The sequence below is a fragment of the Anomaloglossus baeobatrachus genome, chromosome 6 (assembly GCF_048569485.1).
Source record: "Anomaloglossus baeobatrachus isolate aAnoBae1 chromosome 6, aAnoBae1.hap1, whole genome shotgun sequence".
In the NCBI taxonomy this organism is placed as follows: Eukaryota; Metazoa; Chordata; class Amphibia; order Anura; family Aromobatidae; genus Anomaloglossus; species Anomaloglossus baeobatrachus.
This window is the reverse complement of record NC_134358.1, coordinates 439,905,989-439,924,653: the sequence shown is the minus strand read 5'-3', so window position 1 is coordinate 439,924,653 and position 18,665 is coordinate 439,905,989. Positions and strand designations below refer to the sequence as shown.

At 50.3% G+C, this 18,665-nt stretch overlaps 1 long non-coding RNA gene across 1 annotated transcript in view; it reads right to left on the bottom strand.

Moving 5' to 3' along the window:
• Nucleotides 1–8,228: 8,228 nt before the first annotated feature.
• LOC142243377 (uncharacterized) overlaps nt 8,229–18,665 on the bottom strand; it is a 296,303-nt gene continuing 285,866 nt past the window's right edge. The window contains exon 4 of the long non-coding RNA XR_012724360.1: nt 8,229–8,502. This is a non-coding gene — a long non-coding RNA (uncharacterized LOC142243377). The remainder of the gene's footprint in view (nt 8,503–18,665) is intronic.

Here is an 18,665-nt window from a genome sequence, read left to right as displayed (position 1 = left end):
TTCATCCCTCCATTCATCCCTCTATCATCCATCCATCCCTGCCTCTATCCCTCCATTCATCCCTCCCTCCCTCTATCCCTCCATTCATCCCTCTATCATCCATCCATCCCTGCCTCTATCCCTCCATTCATCCCTCCCTCTATCCCTCCATTCATCCCTCAATCATCCATCCATCCCTGCCTCTATCCCTCCATTCATCCCTCCCTCTATCCCTCCATTCATCCCTCTATCATCCATCCATCCCTCCCTCTATCCCTCCATTCATCCCTCTATCATCCATCCATCCCTCCCTCTATCCCTCCATTCATCCCTCCATTCATCCCTCTATCATCCATCCATCCCTGCCTCTATCCCTCCATTCATCCCTCCCTCTATCCCTCCATTCATCCCTCTATCATCCATCCCTCCCTCTATCCCTCCATTGATCCCTCTATCATCCATCCATCCATCACTCTATCCCTCCATTCATCCCTCCTTTCATCCCTCTATCATCCATCCATCCCTCTATCCCTCCATTCATCCCTCTATCATTCATCCATCCCTCTATCCCTCCATTCATCCCTCTATCATCCATGCATCCATCCCTCCCTCTATCCCTCCATTCATCCCTCCATTCATCCCTCTATCATCCATCCATCCCTCCCTCTATCCCTCCTTTCATCCCTCTATCCCTCCATTCATCCCTCCTTCTATCCCTCCATTCATCCCTCCATTCATCCCTCTATCATCCATCCATCCCTCCCTCTATCCCTACTTTCATCCCTCTACCCCACCATTCATCCCTCTATCATCCATCCATCCCTCCCTCTATCCCTCCATTCATCCCTCCATTCATCCCTCTATCATCCATCCATCCCTGCCTCTATCCCTCCATTCATCCCTCCCTCTATCCCTCCATTCATCCCTCTATCATCCATCCATCCCTCCAACTATCCCTCCATTCATCCCTCTATCATCCATCCATCCATCCCTCTATCTCTCCATTTATCCCTCTATCATCCATCCATCCCTCCCTCTATCCCTCCATTCATCCCTCCATTCATCCCTCTATCATCCATCCATCCCTGCCTCTATCCCTCCATTCATCCCTCCCTCTATCCCTCCATTCATCCCTCTATCATCCATCCCTCCCTCTATCCCTCCATTGATCCCTCTATCATCCATCCATCCATCACTCTATCCCTCCATTCATCCCTCCTTTCATCCCTCTATCATCCATCCATCCCTCTATCCCTCCATTCATCCCTCTATCATTCATCCATCCCTCTATCCCTCCATTCATCCCTCTATCATCCATGCATCCATCCCTCCCTCTATCCCTCCATTCATCCCTCCATTCATCCCTCTATCATCCATCCATCCCTCCCTCTATCCCTACTTTCATCCCTCTACCCCACCATTCATCCCTCTATCATCCATCCATCCCTCCCTCTATCCCTCCATTCATCCCTCCATTCATCCCTCTATCATCCATCCATCCCTGCCTCTATCCCTCCATTCATCCCTCCCTCTATCCCTCCATTCATCCCTCTATCATCCATCCATCCCTCCAACTATCCCTCCATTCATCCCTCTATCATCCATCCATCCATCCCTCTATCCCTCCATTCATCCCTCTATCATCCATGCATCCATCCCTCCCTCTATTCCTCCATTCATTCCTCCATTCATCCCTCTATCATCCATCCATCCCTCTATCCCTCCTTTCATCCCTCTATCCCTCCATTCATCCCTCCTTCTATCCCTCCATTCATCCCTCTATCATCCATCCCTCTATCCCTCCATTCATCCCTCTATCATCCATCCCTCCCTCTATCCCTCCATTCATCCCTCTATCATCCATCCATCCCTCTATCCCTCCATTCATCCCTCTATCATCCATGCATCCATCCCTCCCTCTATTCCTCCCTCCATTCATCCCTCTATCATCCATCCATCCCTCCCTCTATCCCTCCATTCATCCCTCTATCCCTCCATTCATCCCTCCTTCTATCCCTCCATTCATCCCTCTATCATCCATGCATCCATCCCTCCCTCTATTCCTCCCTCCATTCATCCCTCTATCATTCATCCATCCCTCCCTCTATCCCTCCTTTCATCCCTCTATCCCTCCATTCATCCCTCTATCATCCATCCCTCCCTCTATCCCTCTTTTCATCCCTCTATCCCTCCATTCATCCCTCTATCATCCATCCATCCCTCCCTCTATCCCTCCTTTCATCCCTCTATCCCTCCATCCCTCCATCCATCCTTGCAGCTGAATAACCTGCTTCTGGTGTCTGCAGTATAGAGGTCAAGATAACAAAATCTTCCTACTGGTTTCATTACAGGCAGTAGCTCAGTGGTTAGAGCTGCTGCCTTTGAAACAAAGAACTCACAGCTCCATGAGTTCGAGTCCCGGCCGCCCCGAAAATCCAGAGCCGATAATAATTTAATTTAATTTATTCACTTCACTGAGGGGAGGAGTCGGGACATCAGCTGTGAGCCGCGGGAGTGCGGGACAGCCCTGATAAATCGGGCAAGTCCCGCAGAATCCGGGACGGTTGGGAGGTATGCTCTCCACTAGTAGAGAGAAATATATACCAACAGGGATTGGTAAAAAATAGATGATGTAAGGCCATCAGTAATATAGTCAATATCCTTAATCCATAGAGATGTCCTGCTACTAATTTAGCTCCACTACCCATGTTATTGTAACCCTTGCATCCCCTCCATGTCATTTAGAAGCATGCCTCATCGCCCACTTTGTTAGACTAAGAGACTAAGGCGGGCTTTGCATGTTGCGACATCGCAAGCCGATGCTGCGATGTTGCATGCGATAGACCCCGCCCCCGTCGCAGGTACGATATCTTGTGATAGCTGGCGTAGCGAAAATTATCGCTACGCCAGCTTCACATGCACTCACCTGCTCTGCGACCGTCGCTCTGGCCGGCGACCCGCCTCCTTCCTAAGGGGGCGGGTCGTACAACATCAGAGCGATGCCACACGGCAGGCGGCCAATCAAAGCGGAGGGGCGGAGATGAGCAGGATGTAAACATCCTGCCCACCTTCTTCCTTCCATAGAGCCGCCGGCGGCAGGTAAGGTGAAGTTCCTCGCTCCTGCGGCTTCATACACAGCGATGTGTGCTGCCGCAGGAACGAGGAACAACATCGTACCTGTCGCGGCAGCGAAATTATGAAAAAGTCGGAGCCTGCAGCGATGATACGATAACGACGCTTTTGCGCTCATTCATCGTATCATCTAGAATTTACACACAACGATGTCAAAAGTGACGCCGGATGTGCGTCACTTTCGATTTGACCCCACCGACACGTGCGATGTTGCAACGTGCAAAGCTGCCCTAAGAAAGGAAAGGAAAGACAAAAAAAGGTGGTGGGGTGTGTATATTTATTAAATCTAATTTAAGACCTGTGCTCAATGATGACATTGGGGGGAGCTGCAGCAATGTAGATGTGACGCCCTGGACTATCAGGTCGTCACAGGGTATTGTACAATCTGCCCTCCCGTACAATATCCTTATCCTTCTTGGTTATGGGTCCCCAACTACATGGTGTTGCCTACATCAGCTAATTAAAGTCCTAGGTACACTCTGCACCACACCCACCAGACACACCAGTGGACGGCATGAGTGGAATAGGGTCGCCCACTTGGGGGATTGGTTAAGGGGAGGTCAGGAGCATCAGGAGAGTCAGTCAGGAGTTGAAGTGTTGAGGAAGTGAAGGAGAGAGGAGGTCACCAGCCGGGCACCTTGGAAGCCATCTAGGTAGCAGACGGTAGTCTGGGCCTAGGGGAGCTGGACCCCCAGTCGCAGGGGATCGTGGCAAGGGGCACGGAACTGTCGAGGAGGACAGCCGGCGGCCTTGCACCATCACTGGGCTGGGACCAGGGCACGACTGGGTACGTGGACCCTAGGTCAGGAAGTAGCTTCAAGCAACCTGACAATTTACCCGACGAGAACGGAGCCTTCAAAATTCGCTCTCCACCCACTCCAAAATCAGGGTACTAGCGCAACGAGGGGGATAGGACTTTCCACTCAAACAATCCAGAAAATCTCAAGCGTGAACCCTGAGAGCAAGCTCCCACACTTAGCCATAGTGGGGAGCGAGACCCGACTAGTTCCATAATACCGGGAGCAACTGAGAAGTAACTTAGTGCCAGGAGGAAAGGTCACGGATCACCAGGCAGCACCATTGGGGACGGAACCCGAACTAAGCTCCCCTCAGCGGCAGCAGCAGACAGAACTTTGGTTTATCAAGTTGTTGGTGTCAGCTTAATGGACTCACTGAGTACAAAAGTGACCCCTCTGCACCCAACGGCACTCCTCGAACACCATCACCAGGTCCCGGGGCATCCCCCCTACCTGTGGAGGGTTCTAACACCTGGCTGCCCCACTCCATCGTCCACGGGTACTCTCAACTGCAGCGGGGGTACTCCACATTACCATACACCACGGGTGGCGTCACGAACTCTAAACACAATCCCCTGTAAATACCCCTCTCATTTTGAGTGGCCGCACGACCCCCGGGTCCGGACAACCCTCAAGCAACCGCGGATCCGGATCCGAGCAGCCCGGCTGCTGGCATGGGGGCGGCAAATAGAGTCAGTATGGGTTAATGTACATGGGGTGGGGAATAATGGAAAAATGCTGATTGGAGTTTGCTATAAGCCTCCTAACATACCTGAACTGGTAGAGGGTGAAATGCTGCAACAAACTAAAAAGGCAGCAAATAATAATCGGGTCATTATTATGGGGGATTTCAACTATCCAGACATTCAGTGGGACATAGAATCTTCTGGTTGTGCTAAAAGCTGCAAGTTCTTATCTACAATTCAAGACAAATACATCTCTCACATGGTAGATGAACTGACGAGGGCAGATCATTTGCTAGATCTGGTCCTGTCAAATAGACCAGATACAATTTCAGATCTACAGGACCGGGAGCACTTTGGCAGCAGCAATCATAATATGGCAAGCTTCAAAGTAATATTCAATAGAATTTATTTTAGGGGAAATGCTAAAACCTGGAATTATAGGAAAGCTGATTTCAGCAAATTAAGGGAAAAACTTAATCGTGTAGCTTGAGACAATGTCATGGTAACTGGGGATACCGAACATAAATGGGGCAAGTTTAAGCATATACTACTAGAATCTTGTGCAAAACATTGTGTAATACAATGTCCAGGAATAACAAGAAACCACTATGGATAAATAAGACAATACAAAAAATATAATAAAAGAAAGAGCATTCAAAATCTTGAAGGCTGAGAATTCAGAAATAGCATTCCAGGAGCATAAAGATATCAATAGGAAATGTAAAAAAATAAAATCAAACTAGCAAAATTAGCTAGTGAAACAAATCGTCAACGACATTAAAATAAATCCCTAAAATTTTTATAAATGCATCAATGCCAAAAAGACAACAAAGAATGGTATCAGCCCCATAAAATATTAATCTATAAAATTATAGCGGACAAAGAAAAGGCTGAGATATTAAACAGGCACATTTCATCTGTGTTCACCAAGGAACTGACTGTTCCAGGGATCATTCTACAAGGCAAAAGTAAAAGTTCCCCACCTGATATAACTAATTTAACATAGGAAAAAGTATTCTTGCATCTGAGTAAATTAAACATTGAGAAATCACTTGGGCCAGGTGGCATTCATCTACGGATATTGGAAGAATTGAGCTCAGTAATTGACAGACCGCTGTATTTCATCTTCTTAGGCTCTCTTGTAACAGGGTTGGCGCCTCAGGATTGGAAGATGGCTGATGCGGTACCGATAATTATGAAAGGCAAGAGCAGGAATCCAGGCAGTAACTATCCGGTAAGTCTGACAGCAGTGGGTGGTGTGCAATGTTTTTGAGGCATTTTAACCCGTTTATGACCTGGGATATATATATATATATATATATATATATATATATATATATATACACATACGCACTTTATTATTATTATTATTATTATTATTATTATTATACGCACTTTATGTTCCCATTCTTGTCCCCTTGTAGTAATGTGCCCATCCATGTCCCCTTGTAGTAATGTGCCAATTCTTGTCCCCTTGTAGTAATGTGCCCATCCTTGTCATCCCCTTATAGTAATGTGCCCATTCTTATCCCCCGTTGTCCATCCTTGTACCCCGTTGTAGTAATGTGCCCATCCTTGTCCCCTTGTAGTATTGTGCCCATCCTGGTCTCCTTGTAGTAATGTCCCTATCCTGTAGTATTGTGCCCATCCTGGTCTCCTTATAGTAATGTCCCCCTCCTGGTCTCATTGTAGTACTGTCTCATCCTCTAGTAATGTGCCCATCCTGTAGTAATTTCCCCTTATATGCTGTTACTCATATACACATACATAAAAAGATTCTTTTCACCCATCCTTCGATCCCTCAGTGTCCTTTTTCTGCTTCTTGTGGCCTGCAGGCCTGTGGACCCTGTGAGGATTGCGGACAATTCCCGCAGCAGTCAGTGCTTTATTTCATTTGAATGAACTTCTGGCACCGTGCTGAGCCAGAGTCCAGGGCTTGACGTCATAACACTACGTAAGCTGCTGGCCTTTGATTGGCTAGCATCTGCCTTAGGTATGGTTCTGCAGAGAGCTCTGCGTGCCGCACGTGGTGCAAGCAGTTCATTCAAATGAAATACAGCCCTGACTACTGTGGCCCACGGCACCGATGCTGATCGTCATGAGGTCCACGTGCCTGCATCCTGCAAGAAGGAGCCTGAGGGCCAGCAAGCCGCATGTTTGAGACCTCTGTATTAGAGTAATGATGGGACATCACTTCGATATTGGCTTACACGCTAATGTGTTGGGCTGGATCTCCCAGAAATAAGCCACAGCCAGATGGTTCTCTCACAGAGACCATAGGAGCGAGGAGCGCACAGTCGAACCAGCACTCATTTGTGTGGGAGATCCAGCTGAGATGGCTGTTGGCCGAATGATCTCCCAAAACTTTGTTCAGCCGACAGCCATTTCGCATTTATGGCGGGCCTAATGCTGTTTAGCTCATGTATGGATAGATTGCCACATTCCTAGATTATTCTTATCCTAAACCAGGCAAACACTACAAAGATTGTTAAAATTATGTGCTGAAAGAATTTCTAAATTCTAACTCCCAGAAATTTCCCTGCATCTTCATAAACCTAGTTAGGCTTTACACTTTTTTTTTAAATCAAAAACAGTTTTGTTGTAAGACCAGCGTCCTAGCACTGCCCCGCTGCCTCCTCTAAGTAGGGACGTCGACGTGCTCAGCACCGCAGCTGACCACATTGTCCTCTCTTGCTCTGTCTGGTAGCTCTCTCGGCCTCGGGTCTCCAGGCTCCAGGTCCTGTGCATGTCATGCAGAATTCTTTGGGCACACCCATGCACGCTTCCCACCTCTTAAAGGGACAGCACATGCACCCTAAGGTGTACCCAGCCTATTACTGGGAGTCTCAGAGTATTTAAGGCACCTTTCCCTATGTGGTGCATGATCAATTAGGTTCCCAGCTTGTTTAGTTCCCACTAGCATAACAGTCTCTTGCTTGTTTTTCCGACTCTGCCCTGCCAGCCTCAAGTACCGACTCCTACTTTTTATTTCAACTCCATTCTGCATGCCCTCTCTTAACTGCGTTCCTGATCGTCTTGTCAGCTGTTGCAATATGCAATACTCGGGACTGCCCTGAAGTGGTACAAGGTGTCTACTGGCAGTCCAGGCCATCCTCACCATCAGAGGCTCAGGTGAAACCCCGGTAGACACTTAGTCATGCCCCTTCAGTATGAGTCTGATCGTGGCGAAGTAGGTCCATACCTGCCAGTGTGACAAGTGTGTTCTTAGAACCCAATGTTATTTATGTGTACTATTACTTTTACTTCTGTTTTACAGCAGGGTATATGCTCATTTTGTTTCTATCTTAGGTTGTCTATTATATGACCACAGTGTGAACATGCTTCCCTTCATTGCATGTATACCAACTTTTTCTCTGGCTCATGTCTTTGGTTTTTGCCTTGTTTTTTTTTGTGCTATGTACAAACAGTGGCGTTGCCCCTTCTCTTTCGCCTGGATATTTCATTTATGTAGCTTCCCATTGCAGGGTATCTGTAACGTCCTGGAGGTGGATCCACGGGACCGAGCACCGGACTCCCCCAGAGAGGCAACGAGGAGCGAACCCCTATACAGGGACTGTCCGATCACCCCTCCAGAGGGCCTAGATGCACGGTAGCCGGAACACTAGGGGTACGGAGTACAGGTCCTTCAGAAGTCTGTATGGGAGATGACTAATAGTCCAACGGGAACCGTAGGCAGGACGGATGACTGGAACCGGGTACAGGTGTCGAGTAGTAACAGCAGACGGGGTCCGGATCCAGCGGGACGTGCAGGCTGAAGTATCCAGGTGGAATCCAGGATCGGTGACGGGTTCAAGCTGACGGAAGATGGCGAGATCCACAGCAGATAGTCACCAAGACACCTCCTGGGAAACCGGCAAGCTGGACACAGTCGGGATGGCAGACAGGCACTGTGGAAGAGACAGGGTTAATCTGGGTACAAGGCACAGAGGGACCTGAACACCTAGCTACAGGAACACGTTGAACTGTCACCGCCCACGTGGAAAAGGAAGTCTTAAATACCCTGTACCTGTAATCAGCCATATCCTGTTCCAGGGATGCTGGCCCTTTAAGAAGAGGTGAGTGAGCGCGCCCGCGCCCTAATGCACATGTGCGAGGCCCGGGTGCCGGAGACCAGTGCAGGAAGCAGAGAGGAAGGTGGAGGAGATGCAGGGGAGCCAGGCACAGAGTCCTGGGTCGCAGCGGGACGCCAGGACCGGCAGACGGGAGGCATGGAGGACGCACAGGAGAGTGAGTGAGAGGGGCAGCCGCGGGCAGGAGGACCGGGGACCGGAGCGGTGAGTGACACTTGGCGCCGGGATCCGGGGAGCGTGACAGTATCCTTGCAGTTGGGCCCCGATCTTTCTCTGCTCCCATCTACATTGATGTTGTTTGACATAAGGTGACATTTTAATATTAGAGGATTAGGCATCGTCCCAATTAGGGTACAACTTGTCATGGTGGGATGGCTTTACGCTTTTTTTTCTAATTAAAAACAGTGTATACTAAGTACCTTATGTTATTTATGTGTACTATTACTTTTTTCTTATGTTTTACAACAGGGTATATACTCATTTTGTTTCTATCTTAGGTTTTGTATATTAGAGTAATATTGGGAGATCACTTCAATTTTTTGTTTTGGATATTGATGCGGCATCTCAGACTTTGGACTGTTGATTTATTTATTCTCCCAGAAATAAGCAACAGCCAGATGGTTCTCTCGTAGAGATCACAGGAGCGCTCAGTTGAACAAGCACACATTTGTGTGGGAGATCCAGCCAAGATGGCTGTTGACCAAATGATCGTCCAAAGCATTGTGCAGCCGACAGCCATTTCATCTTCAGTATATGGCGGGCCTAACCTTGTTTAGCTCATGTATATATGCATCACCTATACTTCCTAATATGCTACATTCTCACATTATTCCAATCGCTAAACCAGACAAAAACTCCAGAGATCGCTCAAATTATTGTTTCAAAGATCTCCTAAGTTATAACTTAGAGATATTTACCTGCATCGTCATAAATCTATTGGATACTTGTTTGCATCACTTGTAGCTTGTAAATACCAGGTAAGCAGGTGGTAATAACACCAGGCATGCAGTATACCTGTTTGACATTACCAATAAACAAGCTGACTCAGGGCTATTGCTCAGCCTCGATGCTGAGAAAGCCTGCGACCAATTCTGCTGGCCCTTTATGTTTGAAATCCTTAAGACCTTTACTGTCTCGTGTTCTTTCTTCATCGTTACTTTAGTCTGATAATAGTGCTAAAGCTACCTTATCAGTCCTCTATTTCTCATGACTGGGTCATCCACTGTCATGCATTCTTGTTTGACTTGTGCATCAAACCATTAACTAGTATGATACAATGCCCAGATATAAAGAACATTATGGTAAGGGACAAAATTCAAATTCTCTCTTTGTACTGATGACATGCTCTTGGTCTTAACTAATCTTCATATCACACTCCCTAACTTTTATGCTACAGTACAGTAGTATGGTTGTCGTTCAATATACAGTGATATTTTATGGAAGGACAGAGGGGCCTGTCTATTGTGCCTGTGATTCAAAGATGTTATTTGGCAGGTCACCTTAGGAAAGTTGCTAGTTGGGAATTCTAGGTTATTGTTTCCAATTGGGTAGGAATCTGTCAGGGCCAGGCGGTCGGGCAGACCCAGGAGGTGGATCCACTGGGCCGAACTCTAAGATGGTGGTAGGAGTCCGGTAGCTGAAGCACTATGGATAGCAGAACAGTCCGTGCACGTGAAGGTAACGGAGAAGTCCCTGGGACCACGGAGTCACAGATGGTAGTCCGGGTGACGTAGCTCAGGTTCGGAAGCCGAGATGATGTCAGGCAGGGTCCGGAACCTTGTGGAGCGAGATGACAGGTCACCGCAGGGATCCGAGATGGTACGGACTGTCAGATGGCAGACGGACAGCGTGCGGGGTTCGGGATTCAGCAGAACCGGATGGCGAGGCAGGATCAGCTCTAGAAGAGAGATACGTGAGTATGGCACGAAGACACAAGGAGACCTGACTCCTAGCTTGGAAAACACGAAGATCAGGCCCCGCCCCCTTGGACAATAAACCCCTTTATACCCTGTACCTGATTAGCCTCATTTCCTGTTAATGGACGCTGGCCCTTTAAGAAAGGGTCAGTGACCGCGCTCGCGCCCTAATGCGCATGCGCGCCGCCCGGGTGCCAGAAGCCAGGGAAGGAGGCTGAGAGGAGGACGCAGGGGAGCCGGCCAGGTCCTGGGAAGCCGTCGGGCGCCGGGATCGGGGACCAGGGGGCCTAGGAAGGACGGACACCGGAGGCTGGAGAGCGGGGAGCGTGGCAGGTGAGCCGGGGAGCGGGGGTGAGGACCCGGGAAGGGGAGCCGAGGACCCGGGGAGCGTGACAGTACCCCCCCCCACGCCCCCCTCCCCGCAACCGGGACATGAAGGCACGGATCAGAGGAGTGCCCACGTTCTCCCTGGGCTCCCAGGACCTATCCTTAGGACCATACCCTTCCCAGTCCACCAGGAAGAACTGCCGGCCTCGAACGGTCTTCATGGCCACGATATCCCTTACCGCATAGATGTCGTCATCGGCAATAGGTGGAGGAGCCGGACTGGCAGCAGCGGAGAATGGACCAAGGACCACCGGCTTGAGCAGGGAGACGTGGAATGAGTTGGGTATTCTCATCGTGGCCGGGAGCCGTAACTTGTAGGAGACCTCGTTGATTTTGGTGAGGACCTTAAACGGCCCGATGTAGCGAGGACCCAGCTTGTAGGAAGGTATCTTCAATCGGATGTACTGGGAAGCAAGCCAGACCAGGTCACCAGGAGAGAAACACGGAGGGTCCAGACGCCTCTTGTCAGCGTGTTTCTTCATCCGCTGGGAAGCGCGCCCAAGGGACGCCTTGACAGAGTCCCAAATGGTAGCGAAGTTACGGGCTACAGTATCAGCAGCAGGGACATCCGAAGAAGGGGATATAGGCAATGGGACGGAGGGCTGAAGTCCGTAAACGACATGGAAAGGAGATTTGGAGGACGACTCACTGATGTGGTGGTTATGGGAGAATTCAGCCCAAGGCAGAAGCGTGGACCAGTCGTCGTGATGGGCGTTGACATAGTGACGTAAGAAGGAGGTCAAGATTTGATTGACCCTCTCCACTTGGCCATTAGACTGAGGATGGTAAGCAGAAGAAAAGTCCAGAGTCACTCCCAGATGTTTGCAGAGTGCCCTCCAGAAGCGGGAGGTGAACTGAGTTCCTCTGTCGGACACGATGTGGGATGGAAAGCCATGCAAGCGGAAGATGTGATGTATATAGGCTTCCGCGAGTTCCTGAGCAGAGGGCAGTCCGGCCATAGGGACGAAGTGAGCCATTTTGGAGAACCGATCCACCACGACCCATATGACTGTGTGCCCGGAGGATAATGGCAAGTCCGTAATGAAGTCCATCGCTATGTGTTGCCACGGAACTGAGGGTATCGGCAGAGGCAGAAGACGGCCATAGGGCAGGTGTTTGGGCGTCTTGTTCCTGGCACATGAGGGGCAGGCAGAGACAAAAGCAGCGACGTCCGTGCGAAGGGATGGCCACCAGTAGTGACGTACAATCGCACCCCATGTTCTCTTCTGGCCTGCATGACCGGCTGTTTTTGAGGCATGACCCCAGTGTAACACTTTTTGCCTGTCAGTCTCAGAGACATAGGTCTTCCCGGGCGGTATCTGGGCCAGGGTGACAGGAGCCACCGGAATAATCTTGCTAGGAGAGATGATAGGTTGGGTAGTCTCTTCCTCCTGCTCCATGGGCATGAGAGACCTAGACAAGGCATCAGCGCGTACATTCTTGTCCGCGGGTCTGAAATGGAGCTGGAAATCAAATCTGGCAAAGAATAAGGACCACCTGGCTTGCCGTGGGTTCAGTCGCTGAGCGGACCGCAGGTATTCCAGGTTCTTATGGTCCGTGTAGATAATCACGGGGTATACTGCTCCTTCCAGGAGGTAGCGCCACTCCTCCAGAGCCAGTTTGACCGCCAATAGTTCTCGGTCACCGATGGTGTAATTACGTTCAGGCGCTGAGAAGCTCTTGGAGAAGAAGCCGCAAGTCACCATCTTACCGGAGGAGGACTTCTGCATGAGCACTGCTCCGGCTCCCGAGGAGGAGGCATCCACCTCCAAGGTGAACTGGCGGTTTAATTCCGGTCGGTGGAGTACAGGAGAGGAGGCAAATGCTCGCTTCAGAGAGCAAAACGCGGCGTCGGCCGCAGGTGACCAGTCCTTTGGATTAGCCTCCTTTTTGGTCAAAGCGGAGAGAGGAGCAGTCAGGGCAGAGAAGTGAGGGATAAACTGGCGGTAGTAGTTGGCGAATCCCAGGAAGCGTTGGATTGCCTTCATTCCAGAAGGAGGAGGCCAGTTGAGAATGGCGGAGACCTTCTTGGGATCCATCTGCAGTCCAGTGTCAGAGATGATGTACCCCAGAAAGGGGAGAGAAGACTGCTCAAAGACACACTTCTCATATTTGGCGTAGAGACGATTCTCTCTCAGTCTTTGTAGAACCAGCTGTACGTTCTCTCTGTGGGTCTGGAGGTCCGGAGAGAAGACAAGGATGTCATCCAGATAAACTACTACACAGACGTAGAGGAGGTCCCGGAAAATGTCGTTCACCAATTCTTGGAAGACGGCAGGAGCGTTACACAGGCCGAAGGGCATCACGCAGTATTCATAGTGCCCATCGCGAGTATTAAACGCAGTCTTCCATTCGTCCCCAGAGCGAATACGAACTAGGTTGTAGGCACCCCGAAGATCCAGTTTGGTGAACACACGGGCTCCTCTGAGCCGGTCGAACAATTCGGGGATGAGCGGCAGAGGGTACTTGTTTTTTACGGTGATCTGATTCAAACCCCGGTAGTCAATGCATGGGCGTAGGTCACCCTCTTTCTTCTTAACGAAGAAGAAGCCTGCTCCCGCAGGAGAGGAGGATCTCCGGATGAATCCCCTTGCCAGGCTCTCTGTGATGTAGGTAGACATGGCTCTGGTTTCGGCTGGAGACAACGGATATATCCGTCCTCGAGGTGGTGTTGTTCCGGGGAGCAGGTCGATGGCGCAATCGTAGGGACGGTGTGGCGGAAGTACTTCAGACTCCTTTTTGTCAAAAACGTCTGCGAAGGACCAATAGGCCGAGGGCAGTTCCGGTAGGTTCTCTGGAACCGGAGGTCGTCGGATGGGTTGTATGGACTTCAGACACTTCTCATGACAGGCAGAGCCCCATCGGGTGATTTCGCCAGTGCCCCAGCTGACTGATGGTTCGTGTGTCCGCAACCAGGGAAGTCCCAGCAGGATTTGATGGGACATGTGTGGGAGGACGTAGAGCGCGATGTTCTCGGTGTGAAGGGCACCGATACGCAGTTTGACCGGCCTGGTGACCCAGGAGATGGTATCAGAGAGGGGTCTCCCATCCACAGAGGCTATCACGAGGGGTTTGTCAAGTGGAGTAACAGGCAGCTGGTACTTGTCCACCGTGGCTTGCTGGATGAAGTTGCCTGCTGCCCCGGAATCGAGGTATGCCTCAGCCGTGAAACGCGTCTCTCCCGTTGTTACTTGCACAGTCCACGTAACCGGGTCTGAGATAGTCCCAGCACCTAGGGTGGCCTCTCCTACCAACCCTAGGCTTTGGAGTTTCCCGGCCTTTCCGGACAGGAGCGTAGGAGGTGAGTGCCCTCTCCGCAGTAAAAGCAGAGACCCTTGGCGAGTCGCTCTGCTCGACGTTGTTCAGACTGCCGTACTCGGTCGATCTGCATGGGCTCGTGGACGGGAATCCCAGCTGATGATGACTGAGGTGTGGAGGGTTTCTGTGGAGGAGAAGAATGCCGTACCGGACGTCTCTCACGAGACAGCTCCTTGGAGCGCTCCTGAAAACGAATGTCCACTCGAGTTGCTAGGGCAATCAGGGCATCTAGGGTGGAGGGCACGTCACGACCCGCCAACTCATCTTTGATGCGACTTGAGAGTCCTTCCCAGAAGGCGGCTGTTAGGGCCTCATTATTCCACCCGAGTTCTGAAGCCAACGTGCGGAAACGGATGGCGTATTGGCCCACCGTCAGTGTTCCTTGACGTAAGCGGAGAAGGGATAAAGCAGACGCAGAGGCGCGTCCCGGCTCGTCAAAGGTGCTGCGGAAGGCCTGCAGGAACTCTTGAAGATCCTTGGTCATAGGGTCCTCCTTCTCCCACAAGGGGTTCATCCACGCCAGTGCCTCGCCCTCTAGGTGGGACATTATGAAGGCGACCTTGGCTTGGTCGGAGGTGAACAAATGTGGCAGCTGCGTGAAATGAAGGGAACATTGGTTTATGAAGCCCCTGCAGGTCTTGGGATCTCCGGCATAACGAGGTGGTGAAGCCAAACGGAGTCGGGAAGCATCCGAAGAGACGGCCACGGGTGCGGGAGCCGTGGATTGACTAGTGGAGGCCCGGGATGCTGAAGGCGTAACTGCCGCTTGTAACGTATTCAGGCGGGCGTCCACGGAAGACATAAAGTTCAGCATGCGGGTCTGGACTTCACGCTGGCGTTGGAGTTCCTCTTGCAAGGCCGCTAGTGCTGCAGCGGAATCCATGGCCTGATCTTACTGTCAGGGCCAGGCGGTCGGGCAGACCCAGGAGGTGGATCCACTGGGCCGAACTCTAAGATGGTGGTAGGAGTCCGGTAGCTGAAGCACTATGGATAGCAGAACAGTCCGTGCACGTGAAGGTAACGGAGAAGTCCCTGGGACCACGGAGTCACAGATGGTAGTCCGGGTGACGTAGCTCAGGTTCGGAAGCCGAGATGATGTCAGGCAGGGTCCGGAACCTTGTGGAGCGAGATGACAGGTCACCGCAGGGATCCGAGATGGTACGGACTGTCAGATGGCAGACGGACAGCGTGCGGGGTTCGGGATTCAGCAGAACCGGATGGCGAGGCAGGATCAGCTCTAGAAGAGAGATACGTGAGTATGGCACGAAGACACAAGGAGACCTGACTCCTAGCTTGGAAAACACGAAGATCAGGCCCCGCCCCCTTGGACAATAAACCCCTTTATACCCTGTACCTGATTAGCCTCATTTCCTGTTAATGGACGCTGGCCCTTTAAGAAAGGGTCAGTGACCGCGCTCGCGCCCTAATGCGCATGCGCGCCGCCCGGGTGCCAGAAGCCAGGGAAGGAGGCTGAGAGGAGGACGCAGGGGAGCCGGCCAGGTCCTGGGAAGCCGTCGGGCGCCGGGATCGGGGACCAGGGGGCCTAGGAAGGACGGACACCGGAGGCTGGAGAGCGGGGAGCGTGGCAGGTGAGCCGGGGAGCGGGGGTGAGGACCCGGGAAGGGGAGCCGAGGACCCGGGGAGCGTGACAGAATCGAGAAGGAACCGAGAAGTTGTGGTGAAGATGCTTCCCCCATCTTGCTTAAACCCATGTTCTTCACCAAGAATCTGTGGGCCATGTGTCACTGAAGCTTTGCTCTATTCTCAGAAAACTATCTCCATTAACTACTAAATGTCCGTCCTAATTGGGTAAAAACTACAAGGATACTTCTATACATGTATATACTTTGACAAAATCCTCAATTGCCAGATCATAGGGACAAATGGCTTCTCGTTTAGATCTAAAGTGACTGTTTCTTTGGAATAGCTAATGGTATTTCTTATTAACATGTTGCAGCTGTTTCAGGAGATTTTACATAATTGGCTTAGCTATAACATTATGACAAATTAATAAGCTGTTGTCAAACATGGCTTTACAGGATTGGGTTACTAATGACCTATCTAGAGACTCCCACATCAAATATAAATATTCCTATAGATCAGTAAGCATAAAACACCCAGTATCACTATGATCAGAAGTTATCATCTTTGTTGGCGGCCAAATGTAAACTGTATAGGAAACTGGAATAGAACTGCTCCTTATATGTTACATTTCTATAGATAGATCATCAATATTGGAGTCCTGTATGACCCCTTCAACTTATCAGAATAGTTGTTCTTTGTATCCCCACTTATTTACTGGTATCAGTGGGGATAGAAAGTTGCCAGTTGCACATTCGCAAATAGTCGTTAAAACATTTTTACAATCCGACGGATATGTGCCCATGATCAGGACCCTCTGCGTCCTGAACGCAGCAGGTCCTGACCTGCAGGGCAGCGTGTATACTCTGCAGGAGACTGCAGCTGCCCAAGGCCATGATCTGGGCTTGGGGAACGGTGGTCTCTCGCTGTGTTCTCCCTGCGAAGAACGCTTGCGACTCCGCAGAAATGAATTGATATGCTTGTGACTTGGAGAGACGCACCGCAGGTTAGTTTATGCTGCGGGCTATACACGCACAGTGGGCATGGGATTTCTATAAATCCCATCCACTGTGCTTGTACTGTACAATGCACCGATTTGGACGCAGCTGAAACATGCTGCGTCCAAAACGCTGTGAACCCGGATCGTGGGCACAGACCCTAAGAAGTTATCACCTACTTACAGGATAGGTGTTAGCTGGCTGATCACAGGGGGTCCAAATGATGTGACCCTCACTTACCAGAGCATGGCCACCACTCCATTTGAACACGACATTTCAGATCCCTGTGCTTATTGTCTTTAGAGGTAGCAGGTGATTAAGTTGTTAAGATGTGAAAAATCCTTTAATGTCCCTGTATTTCTGTGAATCTACAGTAGTAATTGTTACTTCTATAGCTGTCTCTTCTAGTTTAGTAAACAATGGGAAAATCACTGAGATAGCTAGCAGCAATTTTTTTTTAAGTTGTTCACCACCTTTTTGTGACATGAAAGAACGTGACAGAAACTAACCAAAGGCCGGTGTATGGATTTGTAAAACAGAGACATTGGATTTTTTTTACAATTGTTGCTGAGTCCAGTTGTTGTTAGAATTCAAAAGACAGACTGGACCCAGAGGGCATGAGTCAACTGACCGCATGAACATTCAGTACACCCTCTCTAGACACTGGATAAAGGGAAGATCGATCTTTGCATTCTTGGAGATGTTTTCCTCTAATTGCAATTACAAATTTCAATTGTTAAACCCAAAATAATAATAAGTAATTGATCATGTAACTATCTGGAAATACTAGCTTTAAAATATGTGTTATGGTCGCCGAGGAGCAGCAAGCATCCGGGAGTGGACCCACTGGACCATACTCCGGACACCCTTGGAGGACCTAACCTGGAGCTAGCCCCTATACAGGGACTGTCAGGCTCAGCCCCAGGAAGCCTAAATGCACAATAGCTAGGACTAGTTGTATTGGCTCTTACGGACAGGAGAATCTCAGAAGTCCGATACGGAATTGCTCAGATGTGGCGCAGAGGTGGTGACTCAGACGTGGCAGCACGGAGGTGGTGACTCAGACGTGGCAGCACGTAGGTGGTGACTCAGATGTGGTAGCACGAGGTGGTGACTCAGACATGGCAGCACAGAGGTGATGACTCAGACCGGTAGCTCTGAGGTGGTGGTAACTACAGGTTCTAGGAAGAGACACAGGTTACTGGGTACAGATTATTGGTACTAGGATGCGAGACGCAGGACTAGACACAGAAAAAGGGTACGGGATCTGAGAAGTAGCAACGCACTATGGATAGGCAATGTTGCTCAAGCACCTCACCTAAGGAGCGGGTGCTTTAAATACCTTTGGGTGATTGCTTCCCTCAGGGTTCACTACCAGGTAATAGGATGCGGGCGTGGCCGCACACACCCTTTGGGCACTCCCAGAAAACCTGTATGTGGCCTAGAAGCAGAAGGAGGCCGTGGCTGACCCCTGAGCAGGAACGGGACGCATGGGCCCACTGGACAGGTGAGGAGAACGGCATGAGAGCGAGAGCATGCAGGGGCGCCGCACCGGGACCAGGTGCTACAATATGCTCGGGTTCGGCATATTGCGGATCGGATAGACAGATTGCTGCGTCGGGCTGGGGAAAACCCAGTGGTCATGGTACACATTGGTACTAATGACAAAGTTAGAGGCAGGTGGAAGGTCCTTAAAAATGGTTACAGGGAACTAGGAGAGAAGCTGAAGTCCAGGACCTCCAAGGTGATGTTTTCAGAAATACTACTGGTGCCTTGAGTG